The sequence below is a fragment of the Apodemus sylvaticus genome, chromosome 3 (assembly GCF_947179515.1).
Source record: "Apodemus sylvaticus chromosome 3, mApoSyl1.1, whole genome shotgun sequence".
NCBI classification, from domain to species: Eukaryota; Metazoa; Chordata; class Mammalia; order Rodentia; family Muridae; genus Apodemus; species Apodemus sylvaticus.
In genome coordinates, this window is record NC_067474.1 from 102,523,131 (window position 1) to 102,537,636 (window position 14,506).

The following is a 14,506-nucleotide window of genomic DNA, read 5'->3' on the forward strand; positions in this document are numbered from 1 at the left end:
AATAAAAAGAAAAAAAGGAAAAAAAGAAAAGAAAAGCCTCAAAGGACTTTGCCTTATGGTTTCTCTTGCTACAAAGAAACACTATGGCCAAAAGCAAGCAGAGGACAAAAGGATTTATTTGGCATACATCTCCACATCATAGGACATCAATGAAGGAAGCCAGGACAGGAGATCCAAATGGCCTGAAACTGGAGGAGAGAGCTGATGCTAAGCACACTGATGAATGCTGCTTACTGGCTTTCTCCTTCATGGCTTACTCAGTCTGCTTTCTTAATAGCAAAGGATCACAAGCACAGGAGTGGCCTGACCCTCAGTGGGCTCAGTCCTCCCCATCCATCACTAAGAGTATACCTTCTAGGTGGATCTCATGGAGACATGTTTTGCAACTGAGCTTTCCTTCTCTCTGATAACTACTCTAGCTTGATTCAAGTTGACATAAAAAATACAAGTACACCTTGGGACAAATACTTTTCATACTTGTGTAATCTGTTCTGGAATAAAGAGCCAAGTGGGCTGCTCTGTGATCTGCTGTGTTACCTATTAGAAAGGTTGAGGCAGGAGGATGGCTTGAATCCATTAATCTTATATAGGGAATGTGGAGATGTATATGAATAGGGAGAGAGCTTGTCTAGAATCACAAACCTTGGGCTAGCTCTTCTGCACTCTGTGACCTAGATGTGTGGAACTTGCTGCTATCCAAGAATTCAAATGTTTGAAGCCAGGATCAGAAGTGCAAGGTCATCCTTCCTATAAATCAGTGGAGCTTACTGGGCTACACACACCTGTTGCTCAAAAATTGAAAACTGCATTTAAGAAGGAGATGGGCCCTGGTTGTCAGAAGAAGGTTTTAGATAAGACCATCCCTGCATGCCAAATAGAGAAATGAAATCATATCTGAGAGCCAAGTCAGTCTTGGTCCCACATACCTTTTATCCCAGCATCTAGGAGAAAGATAAAAAAGAATTTTCTGAGGTTGAAGCCAGCCTGGTCTATATAAAGAATTCCAAGACAGCCAGAGCTACATATTAAAACCCCATTTCAAAAATAAAAGAATGGGACATGATCCAGCATGGTGGCTCACATTTATCAAAATAAGAGGCAGATACAGTGTTGTCATGTCTTTGAGTCTAGCCTGGCCAAACATATAAAAACATCAAGAAAAAATCAAATAGTCAAACATGCCTGTACACCACTTTAATTTCAATACTCCAGAGGCAGAAGATAAGGGAGCTGGTCTACACAGTGAGTTACAAGACAGCCTGTGTCAAATGATGATTTTGGGGTTAGAGAGATACCTAAAGGGTTAGGAGCACAAACAGCTCTTTCAGAGCACCTATGCCAGGTGGCTTAAAATCACCTGTAAGTAACTACAGATCTCAAGATACCTCAAGGAAATCTAACACTTTGTCATATCTCGACCTTCCTTTGTGGTACCATCTTCTCATAACAGAAATGTATTTTATTTTATCTCTGACTGTCCCACAGATTGAAGTGATTACAGTAGCATCTGAGAGTCCCCACCAGGGAGTGATATTCAGCATAAACAGTTATTGGTTGCCTCAGCATTGTTGTGGAATCCTCCTCCTCTGGTTGAGGCTGTGAAATGTAGAGATGGTCCTGTCGTGGATTCCTTATTACTAGGAAGACATGGTTGGCATCCAGCAAATAGAGCTCCTTCAGTCTGCACCTCCTGAGTGTCAGGCAGGAGGGGTATTAGGGTAGTGGGAGATGCAATGTATAATCTGCCTTGATCTGATGTGTCAACCTCCCTCCATTACATTCTCTTTGCATTACAACACAGCCTTGCCTTCCACAAGAACTCAGACTCATTCACCTAGGCCAAACCTCCTAGCCACTCAGGCAATCCACTCCATCCAACACAGCCTGGAGGTTGTCTGCATGGAAGGAGTTCCTTCGGACCAATATAGAGGTTGGGGTAGAGCCAAGTTGTTACCATGCTCTTCACAATCTTTGTGTGCCTCTTAATGAAAGCCTCCTTGAACAGTGGTGGTAAAAACTCTAAGTGGAGGGCAGACAGCAAAGTCTTCATTACTTGCCAACCCCTGGATTGCCAGCTGCTGGAGCTCATCCTGAGAGATTCAGGTGGAAGGGTCCTGTGGAAGCATCCAGAAACAGATCCTCTTAGATCAAGGCTTAGGATGGCATTTACTTTCCCTTTACAGAAGGCACCTCAGAACCAGGGTCACTGTCCACATAGTAGAGAGCTGATTTTCCAACTTGACTTTCTCTCTGCTCATCTCACAGCCAGGGCTCCCCAAGGCAGCATGGCAGATGTGAATCACCCACATAAGGTGTGCCTTACCATTATCCTGCCAACCCAAACCTGCTCCTATGAATGCCACTTCTCAGAGGAGAAGGCACTCTGGAGATCGTGGAGCCCCATCGTTTTAGGGTGGACCATCTCTCCATAAAGACTCTCAAAAGAACCTGAAAGATTCTCTGAGAATCCTTCCTAACCCCTGTCCTCTACCTTTGGGCCTTGTCTGGGAGCAAATTTTGAATTGGATACGATTAATTACTTTTGACCTTAGAACGAGGTGTGGATACACAGAGACCTATTCCAGAGCATGGGAGAATGAAGAAGCACATCGGACAGCATCCAGCACAAGCACAGCAACAGAACTGAAAGTAAGAAAAGCTTTTAAACACCAAGGGTGAAAGGTGAGCTCTCATGCTGAGAACACAGGTTGAGATATGACCTCAAGAGGACCAGCCCTTGCACGCAGTGTAAGAAGAAACATGGGGGAGAAAACACAGTAGTGCTAGCTCTTACTGCACTTTATTCCCATTTGGTTTTTTTCTGTATGTTGTGTGTTTTACTGTTGTTTGAGGTAGAGTCTCACTATTAGGCATTTTCTAGACTGACACTTTCCTGCAAAACAGTCTAGACTTCAAGTAATAGAAATCTACCTACTTCTCCTGGAACATAGTAGTACCCCCTACACAAATGTGATAATACTGCATATCAAGGTTAGTCGTGGGAACTGATTCAGGCCCAGGCTCAATGGTAGATGATTCAACTCTGACTGTGAGAGCTGGCAGTGAGTGATGGATAAGATCTCTGAGTGTTTGTGTGGGTGTCTTCAGGCACCTAAGCCAAAAACAAGAGTTGAGTTTTACCAGGGTTGGATGGGGATTTGTGGAGCTGGTTTTGCCCAGATAGACAGCCCTACTTGTCCTGAGGTCAGGCTGCTCATACTAGGACAAAGTCTTGTCAATTGGAGTCTTTTCACTCAAGTCACACCACTGTTGTCACAGGACTGTCAGCATCATTGTGGGACTGGACCAGTCCTGTACTCTGTCGATTCCTTTCCACACTGTCAATCAGAAGCCACAGTGCTGAACACAGCAGATCAGCAGGAAAGACCAAAGAGAAGCAGGATTTAACAAAATATTTAAGATGAAATCAGCAGCCCAGCTTCCCTGTTTACAGTACTTCTTTCCAACTACTGACATTCAACCCCAGCATCACTCATGTCCCACCATGCCGTGAGATCCCCAGGTCCTAAGCAGCTCTTCACACAGAGAGTTACAGGCCAGAAGAGTGCAATTCAGACACCATCCTGATCTCTGATAGGACCACAATAGCTTCTCCACATCAAGCCCCCAATAATCTTTAATGGAAAAGGAAAACTCACCCTGATGGGCACAGCAGCTCTCCTTCCTTCCTCGCTTGAGCATCTTTTTAGGTGGTGTCCTTGAAAGCAAACACTGTTCCTAGAGAGATGCCAGAGACTCCTAACCATCCTAGTGTCTCATGTAACACAAGTATATAAAGAGGCAAGAGCTGAGACTCCTGAAAAGCTTTTGCTTTCCTCACCAGAAGAAGAGAACAAAACCAAATGATGTCTTTCATCATCAATTACAAAGTGTGCTTAGTCTCAGAAAATCATCTTCCCATTCCTGATGCCACAGACAGGAGCTAGGGCCATGTAGTTGATCCTGTAATGCCTGCAGAGGCTCTAGAAGGAAAAGGCTCACATTAAAATTCTACAGACAGAAGTTTATATCTCAACATTTTTTATTTTGGTATAGCCTATGTTGTGGATTTTTTAAAGGTTTTTCTTTCTTCATGGAATACAAAGTGTACGTGTGTGTAGTTATGTCCAGGCATGCTTACAGCACCCTCAGAGTCCAGAAGAAGGTGGCAATCTCTAGGATCTAAAGTGTTTGTGGACTGTCTGAGTAAGATACTATAGATTAATTCTGGTCTTTTGCAAGAGCATTACAAGCTTTAACCAATGATCCCTCCCTTAAGTCTCTGACAGAAAGTCTCAGTCAAAATTTAGCTGATTATTTCCAACAGTGTATAAATGTACAATATCAATTTGAGTTCATTAAGAAATAAAGACAATTAGACAAATCTAACCCATTAACAGTTAAAAAAAAAAAACAAATGTATTAAGGAATTAGGAAATCACTGACACATAGCCTGGGAGGAAGAGCATAGCAATAGACTACAGCCATCTAGGGGTGGAGGTTAGGAACCCGAGCTATACACACATGGGAGAGCAATCCCCAACTGCTTGCAGTGAATCACCCTCCCCTGCCCTTGTGCTTCATCCCACATGAATGGAAAGCAAAGGAATGTAAGACATTGGAGGGGGAGAGATTCTGATGTAATAAAAGTCAAGGTACACAAGAGAGCATGACTAGACAGAAACAGAAATGTCATGGAATAGGAGAGAATTTTAAAACAGACATCGTGTAACTGACAACTCTAGCAAGACTGAGACATGAAAGCAGAACAGAATGCTCTGACCCTGCACTTGACTGTGAAGATAAATCCTAGGTTGTAAAAGTTCCACAGCCATATTGGATAATGGAAAGTAATGATGCTTCAGAACACAAAACAGCAAACCGAGCTATGCAAGGGTGTCCAACGTCCAACAACCATGGTGATGACAAAGGAAAAGACACAGGGGAGAAATGCACATAAACAGTGGAGTTTCTTAATGCTGACAGGAAACAGATTTAAAACTCTTTACTCAAGTGAAATGAAAAAACAAGCTTAATCAAAAAAATTTCAGAACATTGAAACTAGAATGTTTTTCAAAAGAGGAAACAAGTGACCAGCAAAGGGGGGATGTTTGATGGCCACCTGACTCTGTAGAAGCAACATCAGCTGTCAGATAAAGGTAAAAATGGCTGCAGAATTCTATTGGAAAGAAATCCATATTCCATCAACTACCTGGCAGCACAAATGCAAAGAAGGGGAGAAAATGGTGTTTTAAAGGAAAATGGCCCCTACAGGCCCATAGGAAGTGGCACTATTAGGAGATGTGGCCTTGTTGGAGGAAGTCTATCACTGGGTATGGGACTGAGGTCTCAAATGCTCAAGTTAGGTCCAGTATCACTGTCTCTTCCTGCTGCCTGAGAATCCAGATGTAGAACTCTAAGCTACTTCTCCAGCACCATGTCTGCCTGTGTGTCAACATACTTCCCACTATGATCATAACAGACTAAATGTCTGAACTGGAAGCTAGCCACAGTAAAGTGATGTCCTTTATAAGAGTTGCTATGATCATGCTGTCTCATTTTATTATTGTCTAGAACAAGAAACACCCTAACTAAGACTGAGACACAGGGAGAGTAGTTTGCCACACAGGTAGTTACCTAATCAAGAAGATGAGGAAAAGAAATCTGGGAAGCACTCTCACTAGAAGCCAATGCTGCACATTCCAGAGTAATGATTTACACTCATTGTATTAAAGTCTAATGGTGACAGGGATGGGATGACATTGGGATTTCTGGGCATAAGGCACTGCAGCTAAGTTCCCAATGAAGATAGGGCCTGGATAAGGCAATGTACATACTAGAAACACACAGGTTATGATGGTAGACAGACTAGTAGGCAGGTAGGTAAGAAATTTCAGGAACAGAAACAAAAGGAGAAGCCCTAAAGGGGGAAAATGAAGCCACCTAAAGTTTGATTTAATGGTGCTGAAGAGATGGCTCAGCTGTTTAGAGCACTAGGCACTCTCCCAGAGGATGTGAGTTCAATTCCCAGCAACCTCATGAGAGCTCACAACTGTCTATAAATTCATTCCATGGGGCCCACCACCCTCACTCAGACAGCAAGTAGGCAAAACACCAATGCACATTAAAATAAGTTGTTAAAAATTATTTAAATAAATAGTTCAAGTGGAAGGTTTCTCAATTTTAATATATCTTCCTTTGATATCAGAACTAGTAAGATATATATCAATCATATTATGTGCCCCTTTGTGGAACAAAAGTTACAGTGAAAACATGAAGGGTATTCATTGGCTCCCTCGATTTAAGTAATAGACCCATATACAAAATAAGGTACACTTTAGTGACAATTTAGAAAGATTAAAGAAATAGAGGGAGAAATGTATAACATAAGTATGATTTTAAAAAAAATAGTACCTCAAAGAGATTCTCATTGAAGAAAAAACTGTGTTTATTGAAAGCTTCAGAGAACCAAAAAACTTACAGAACAGTGTGCACATGAGTAAATTCCCCAATGTCTGTGAGTCTGTGGTCACAGGCACTTTCTGCTCTATGAGTGCAAAGCACTAAGGGACATATAAGTGACCTGCCAAGAAGATTAAAAGCAAACCATTTGAAAGTTTTGTTATCTGTTGGAGGGATGAAACAGGAGACTATATCCTCAATAGTATTCTAAACAAAGCTACATTCTGGTATTCTTTCAGACCCATCCAAGGGCAAACAGAAATGCCAGGGCATACACCAGAACAAACACTGGGATCCATGCTTTCTACCAGGAATGGTGGTATACTGCTCAGAAAAGAAGAAGCTGACAACAGACAGGGAAAATACAGAATTTAGAGTTTGCCCTGTTGGGTTTCAGTCTTGCTTTGGTTCAATATTTCCATACTATGTGCCCTTTCCTCCCTTTTGGGATGACAACATATATTCTCTACCATTGTGTGTTGGAAATATGTGATCTGCTTTTTCTATTTTGATTTTACAGGGGATTATAGTTAAGAGATTTCCTTGGGTCTCAGAAAAGTCATAGACTTTTCAAAACAGTATGGACAGTATGAAAGATTATGGAGACTTTTGAAGTTGGACTGAGTGAATTGTTGCATTATGATATACATTTAAGCTTATAGAATCCAAGGAGTAGAATGTGTGGTATGAATGAAAATTGTTTCAATGGGTTCATATATTTGCATGCTTAGTTTGCAGTCGATGAACGGTTTGGAAAGAATTAGAAGGATCAAGATGTATACCCTTGTTGACATAAGTGTGGCTTTGTTAGAGGAGGTATGTCATTGTGGGTGAGCTTTGAGTCCTCGAAAGTCCATGCCAGGCCCCAATTTCTCTCTCTCTCTCTCTCTCTCTCTCTCTCTCTCTCTCTCTCTCTCTCTCTCTCTCTCTCTCTCTGCCTGTTATGTGTGGTTCAGGATGTAAAGCTCTCATCTATGTCTCTAGTATATCTGTGTGCAACCACATTCCTCACCATGATGATAATGGGCTAACCTTCTGAAATTTAAGCCCCTAATTGAATGCTTTTTTCTCTATAAGAGTTCCCTCATTCATAGTATCTCTTCACAGCAATAAAACAGTGGCTAAGACGGTATAGCTTTTGATATATTACAAACCATAGAAAAGGAAAGTGTTAAAAAGTAGAGAGAATTAATTTCAGTAAAATTTTAGAGATGAGATTAGATGCATAGAAGTTACAGGTATACATCACTTTTGTTAAAAGTAATGTTTATTCAAATCAGGATTCAAAGTTCAATTAAAGGAAAATTTTATATTAAGAATATACCATGAATCAATTAGGGAACCAATACCTCTCCCTATAGAACTGTTCCTGTCTAAAACTGCAGGGACAAAAGTGGAGAGTAGACAGAGGAAAGGTAATCCAATGACCTGCCCAACTTAGGATCCATCTCATGGGAGGGCACCGAGTCCTGACACTATTACTGATGTTATCATGTGCTTTTAGATGGGAGCCTGGCATGGCTGTTCTGAGAGGGCATACCAGCAGCTGACTGATACAGATGCAGCTATTTATCCCCAACCACTGCACTGAAGTAGGGAACCCCTATGGTTGAATTAGGGAAGGACTGAAGAAGCTGAAGGGAAAAGCCACCTTATAGGAACATCAGCAGTCTCAACTTATCCAGATCCCAGGCAGCTCCAAGAGACTGAGTCACCAACCAGGAACATGCAGGAGCCAGTCTGAGCCCCGAGCACAAATACAGCAGAGGCCTTCCTGGTCAGAAGTGAGTGGGAGAAGATGCACTTAAACTTCAAGAGACTTGAGGCCCCAGGGAAGAGGGAGGCCTGAATGGGGGCAACTTCTCAGAGGTAAGGGGGAGGAGGAATGGGGTGAGGAACTGGGAGGGAGACTGAGAGAAGAGGCAATGACTTGAAGGTAAATAAATAAAATCATAATAATTGAAAAAAGATATTTTTTGCAAATTTCATGTGTGTGTTTGTGTATATGAGTTTGTGTGTGTGTGTGTGTGTGTGTGTGTGTGTGTGTGTGTGTGTGTGTGGGTGTGAACTAGGCTAGAAGGTAAAAGTGTACTTCTGTGTAAGTGTCATGTCAATATCTAATGCCAATATCCAAAATAGTTACTGTTAGGATAAGCTCCAAATGGGGTAGGTATTCCTGCTTCTGAAATACCTATGCAGGATAAGCTTTGGGTTTGTTTTGTTTTGTTTTGTTTTGTTTTTCTTTTCTACTTTTGATGACAGACTACCCCAGGGTCAGCAGAAAGGCAGCAATAGTCTACAATGTATAAATGCAAAGCAATAGCATAAAATATAACTGATACTTATTAAGATCTTTAAGTGCTGCAAGTGTCACCTTCTCTCACTGACAAATCTCCATCACTCTGAGTTTTATTATACTGTATCCTGAAGTCAGATTGCTATGTCTAAAAATAACACTCTACATGTAAGGCATTATGATTATTAAATAGTAGAAAGTTATAATATTGATTCTAAACCTTTTGGCTAAGACAGCCCATTTAGTCAACTATCTATTCTCCATCTATAACATCCCTTTCCTTTTGAAGTATTTTGTAGTATTTTTTATGTAGAGGAACCAGAAAAAAAAAAGATAGATGTGTTGTCAAGTCTCCCGTGATAAGGGACTGAACTTTTTTCCTCTGATCAAATCCCAAAGCCAGCTATTGCTAAGGACAAAGGATGAACAGGATTGAACAAAATAAAGTCTTTTAAAGATGTTTAAAGATCTATAAGTCCTATGGTATCTAAATTGCAACCTTAGATATCTGGATTAAAAATATTTTTAAAAGGTTATGTTACTAGTGTTAAAAACTGCGTGGTATTGGCACAGTGACAGACAAGTGGACCAATGGAATAGAATTGAAGATCCAGAAATGAATCCACACACCTATGGTCACTTGATCTTCGACAAAGGAGCCGAAAACATCCAGTGGAAAAAAGATAGCCTTTTCAACAAATGGTGCTGGTTCAATTGGAAGTCAGCATGCAGAAGAATGCAAATTGATCCATTCTTATCTCCATGTACTAAACTTCACTCCAAGTGGATCAAGGACCTCCATGTAAAACCAGACACAGTGAAACTAATAGAAAAGAAACTGGGGAAGACGCTTGAGGACATGGGTACAGGGGAAAAGTTCCTGAACAGATCACCAATAGCTTATGCTCTAAGATCAAAAATTGACAAATGGGACCTCATAAAATTACAAAGTTTCTGTAAGGCAAAGGACACTGTTAAAAGGACAAAATGGCAACCATCAAATTGGGAAAGGATATTCACCAACTCTACATCTGATAGAGGCCTAATATCCGATATATACAAAGAACTCAAGAAGTTAGACTCCAGAGAACCAAATAACCCTATTAAAAACTGGGATACAGATCTAAACAAAGAATTTTCACCTGAAGAAATTCGGATGGCCGAGAGGCACCTTAAGAAGTGCTTAATATCATTAGTCATTAGGGAAATGCAAATCAAAACAACCCTGAGATTTCACCTTACACCAGTCAGAATGGCTAAGGTCAAAAACTCAGGAGACAGCAGGTGTTGGCAAGGATGTGGAGAAAGAGGAACACTCCTCCACTGCTGGTGGGGCTGTAAGATGGTACAGCCACTGTGGAAATCAGTCTGGCGGTTCCTCAGAAAACTGGACATGACACTTCCGATGGACCCTGCTATACCTCTCCTGGGTATATACCCAAAGGATTCCCCGGCATGCAATAAAGACACATGCTCCATTATGTTCATAGCAGCCTTATTTATAATAGCCAGAAGCTGGAAAGAACCCAGATGTCCCTAAAAGGAGGAATGGATACAGAATATGTGGTATATTTACACAATGGAATTCTACTCAGCAGTTAGAAACAATGAATTCACAAAATTTTTAGGCAAATGGTTTGATCTGGAAAATATCATCCTAAGTGAGGTAACCCAATCACAAAAGAATACACATGGAATGCAATCTCTGATAAGTGGATATTAATTAGCCCAGAAGTCCTGAATACCCAAGGCACAAATCGCATAGCAAATGACTCCCAGGAAGAAGTATGGAGAGGGTCCTGATCCTGGAAAGGATTGATCTAGCATTGGAGGGGAATATAAGGGCACAGAAAAAGGAGGGAGGTGATTGGAGAATGAATGGAGAGAAGAAGGTTTATGGGACATATGGGGAGGGGGGATCTGGGAAAAGGGAAATCATTTGAAATGTAAACAAAGAATATAGAAAATAAAAATATTTTTTAAAAAAAAAGAATACAATGAAAGCAAATGATGAGAGAAAATGCACTCTCTCCATATAGAACTGTTACTGTTTTTCTCATTGTTGTATGCTTCCATCTATGTTTTCGAAACATGCATTTAAGAACTACTGGAGGTCAGCATGCAGAAGAATGCGAATTGATCCATCCTTATCTCCTTGTACTAAGCTCAACTCCAATTGGATCAAGGACCTCCACATAAATCCAGACACTCTGAAGCTAACAGAAAAGAAACTGGGGAAGACCCTTGAGGACATCAGTACAGGGGGAAAGTTCCTGAACAGAACACCAATAGCTTATGCTCTAAGATCAAATGGGACCTCATTAAATTACAAAGTTTCTGTAAGGCAAAGGACACCATCAAAAGGACAAATCGGCAACCAACAAATTGGGAAAAGATCTTCACCAACCCTACATCAGATAGAGAGGGCTAATATCCAATATGTACAAAGAACTTAAGAAGTTAGACCCCAGAAAACCAAATAACCCTATTAAAAATGGGGTAGAGAGCTAAACAAAGAATTTTCACCTGAAGAACTTCGGATGGCTGAGAAGCATCTTAAAAAATGCTCAATTTCATTAGTCATTAGGGAAATGCAAATCAAAACAAGCCTGAGATTTCACTTTACACCAGTCAGAATGACTAAGATTAAAAATTCAGGAGACAGCAGGTGTTGGCAAGGATGTGGGGAAAGAGGAACACTCCTCCACTGCTGGTGGGGTTGCAAATTGGTGCAACCACTCTGGAAATCAGTCTGGCGGTTTCTCAGAAAACTGGGCATGTCACTTCCGGAGGATCCTGCTATACCACTCCTAGGCATATACCCAGAGGATTCCCCAGCAGGTAATAAGGATACATGCTCCACTATGTTCATAGCAGCCCTATTTATAATAGCCAGAAGCTGGAAAAAACCCAGGTATCCCTCAACGGAAGAATGGATGCAAAAAACGTGGGATATATATACACGCAATGGAGTACTATTCAGCCATTAGAAACAATGAATTCATGAAATTCTTCAACAAATGGATGGAGTTGGAGAACATCATACTAAGTGAGGTAACCCAGTCTCAAAAGATCAATCATGGTATGCACTCACTAATAAGTGGATATTAGCCTAGAAATTTGGAATACCCAAAACATCATCCAGACATTAAATGAGGTACAAGAAGAATGGAGGAGTGGCCCCTGGTTCTGGAAAGACTCAGTGTAGCAGTATAGAGCAAAACCAGAACAGGGAAATGGGAAGGGGTGGATGGTAGAACAGGAGGAGGGAAGGGGGCTTATGGGACTTTCGGGGAGTGGGGGGGCCTGAAAAGGGGAAATTATTTGAAATGTAAATAAAAATATATCGAATTTAAAAAAAGAACTACTTCTACAAACCTTAAATAAACTAATTCAAAGTGAAAAAAAAGTTATGTTACATAGTTAGAAACTAAGTCCTTCATGTGGTCTGTGAATTGTATCTTGGGTATTCAAAGGGAGTAGGTGGATGGATGGAGGAACACCCTCACGGAAGCGGGAGGGGGGAGCAATAGGAGAGGGGGTTTCCTTGAGAGGGGGAAACTGGATAAGGGGATAACACTTGAAATGTAAATAAATTAAAATGAATAAATAATTTTGTTTAAGATAGAAAGAAACTAAGTCTTTGTGCCCAGGTACAATACTTGGGGTTTGGTACATCCTCTTAAAACAACTTTTTTTATTCTGCAAAGGAGAAATAAAGCATATGATTACAGAAATGTTCAGACTGTAAAAATATTAGCATTTAATATACAGAATAACCATTGGTCCACTGGGTCAGGTCAGTACAGCCAAATCCACATTTCACAAAGTGTTCACTAAACTTTTATCAAAACCCTCTTTTATGCTGTGTGACAGTCTCTGTACTAAATCCCTTGCACAGGTTTTCCGTAGAAAATATTTTAAATGGCCATTACATGGGATATGAGAAATAGGCCCATGTGATATGGTCCCACGCCACTCATTCAACTAAAACACAAAGTCAGATTGTAATATCTTTCCTCCTCACTTTCTTGATAGAGGTCTCAAGTTTATATATCTGGCATATGTGAGATCTCTCTGTGATCTGGGTATCTCAGCAGAGTGATGTGATACCCACAGAGCTACCAGGGAACTGAAAGCCACTTGTCACACCTGCTGTCAGTCACCTAATTCCTGAATGCATATACAGAACTCTTGTTGTTGTGATTTCCTAAAAAGAACCTTCCTTTCCTATCATGTTAACTGCATATGGAATATATGCGAAAAGCTTTCTAATGTAATTATATTTGTTAATGAGTTAGATTTAATGTCAGTCTTTTAATATACTTAAGTTACAATCTTTATGGCAAAAGCCTTTATCCAAATGCAATACCACTGGAGTGAATTTAGCAGTATTCCAAGCAGTACAGCAAAAGAGGAAATAATTATAGGTAAAATGACATAAAGCCCTATTCCATGCTGCTTGGTGATATCATCTTAAAGATACATGAATCTATTCTGTAAAATCATGTGCAGGACACATTCTAACTCCTCATATGTCTATAGTACTTCAAACATAAAGAAATTTGATAAAGAAGAAAAGAGGGTTTGCAGAGGGGGTTCAGGAGCTATGAGCACAAGCTCTTAGTGCTTTTACAGAAAGATGGCTTCGGTTCAGTTCTGAGTAACCACAGGGCAGCATACAACCATGATTGTCAGTTCCTGTTATGTTGGTTTTGTCTTGGACTGCATTATTCATTTCGTTCATTTGTTGGACTGTGTTTTGCTGTATTTCTTATTTTTTTTAAGATCTTATTTATTTATGTATGTGAGTACATTGTTGCTGTCTTCAGACACATCAGATCCCATTACAGATGGTTGTGAGCCACCATGTGGTTGCTGAGAATTGAACTCAGGACCTCTGTAAGAGCAGTCAGTGCTCTCAACCACTGAGCCATCTCTCCAGCTCCCCCCCCCCCATCTACCCCACCACCCCACCACCACCATGTTTTGCTGTACTTCTTTAAGAGATTTATTTACTTTCTCTTTAAGAGTTTCTAAATGTTTACCTGCATTTTCCTGTATTCCAGTGAGTTATTTATAACCTCCTTAAAGTGCTCTTATCTTCATGACATGGGATTTTAGGTCATCTTCCTGATTTTCAGGTTTGGTGGTGTATCCAAGGTTTGCTGTGGTGAGAGAACTGAGTTCTGATGATGCCAAAGTATATTGACTACTGCTACTTATGGTCTTGTGCTTGCCTCTCACCATCTGGTTATCTCTGGTGATAGCTGGCCTGGGTGTCGCTATCTGTAACCTACCTGCTGTTTCCTGAGAGCCACCATGTGACAGTTGGTAATCATAGCTGTGTCCCTGGCAAAAGCAGCAGTGACCTTAACCACTGAGACATCTCTCCAGCTGCCAAGATAATCAGAGTTTTTTTATAAGTAACCACACATCCACACAAACACTTCAGCAGAAGAGCATGAGTCTCGGTTTCATCTCCCACGATATGCATACTTATTATTTTAAACTATGGAGATGTGGAAGTGGGTGTGTGAATGGGTATACAACAGTCTGAGGCAGTCAGAGGCCTTGCAATTCCCTGGATCTGAAGTTCCAGGAAGTTTTCAGATCTCCAGCTTGTGTGCTGTGAGCTAAACTCAGGTTCTCTATAAGGGAGGTACACATTACGAACTGATGACCCATTTCTCTCCAGCCCCTGCATTCTATTTATTTATTTTGTGTGCACATGTGCAAAGCACAACA

General features: G+C 40.8%; 1 pseudogene; it reads right to left on the reverse strand.

The window, feature by feature from the left end:
• Positions 1 to 1,464: 1,464 nt before the first annotated feature.
• LOC127680288 (melanoma antigen preferentially expressed in tumors-like) lies at positions 1,465 to 3,702 on the reverse strand (annotated as a pseudogene).
• Between the last annotated feature and the right edge of the window lie 10,804 nt (positions 3,703 to 14,506).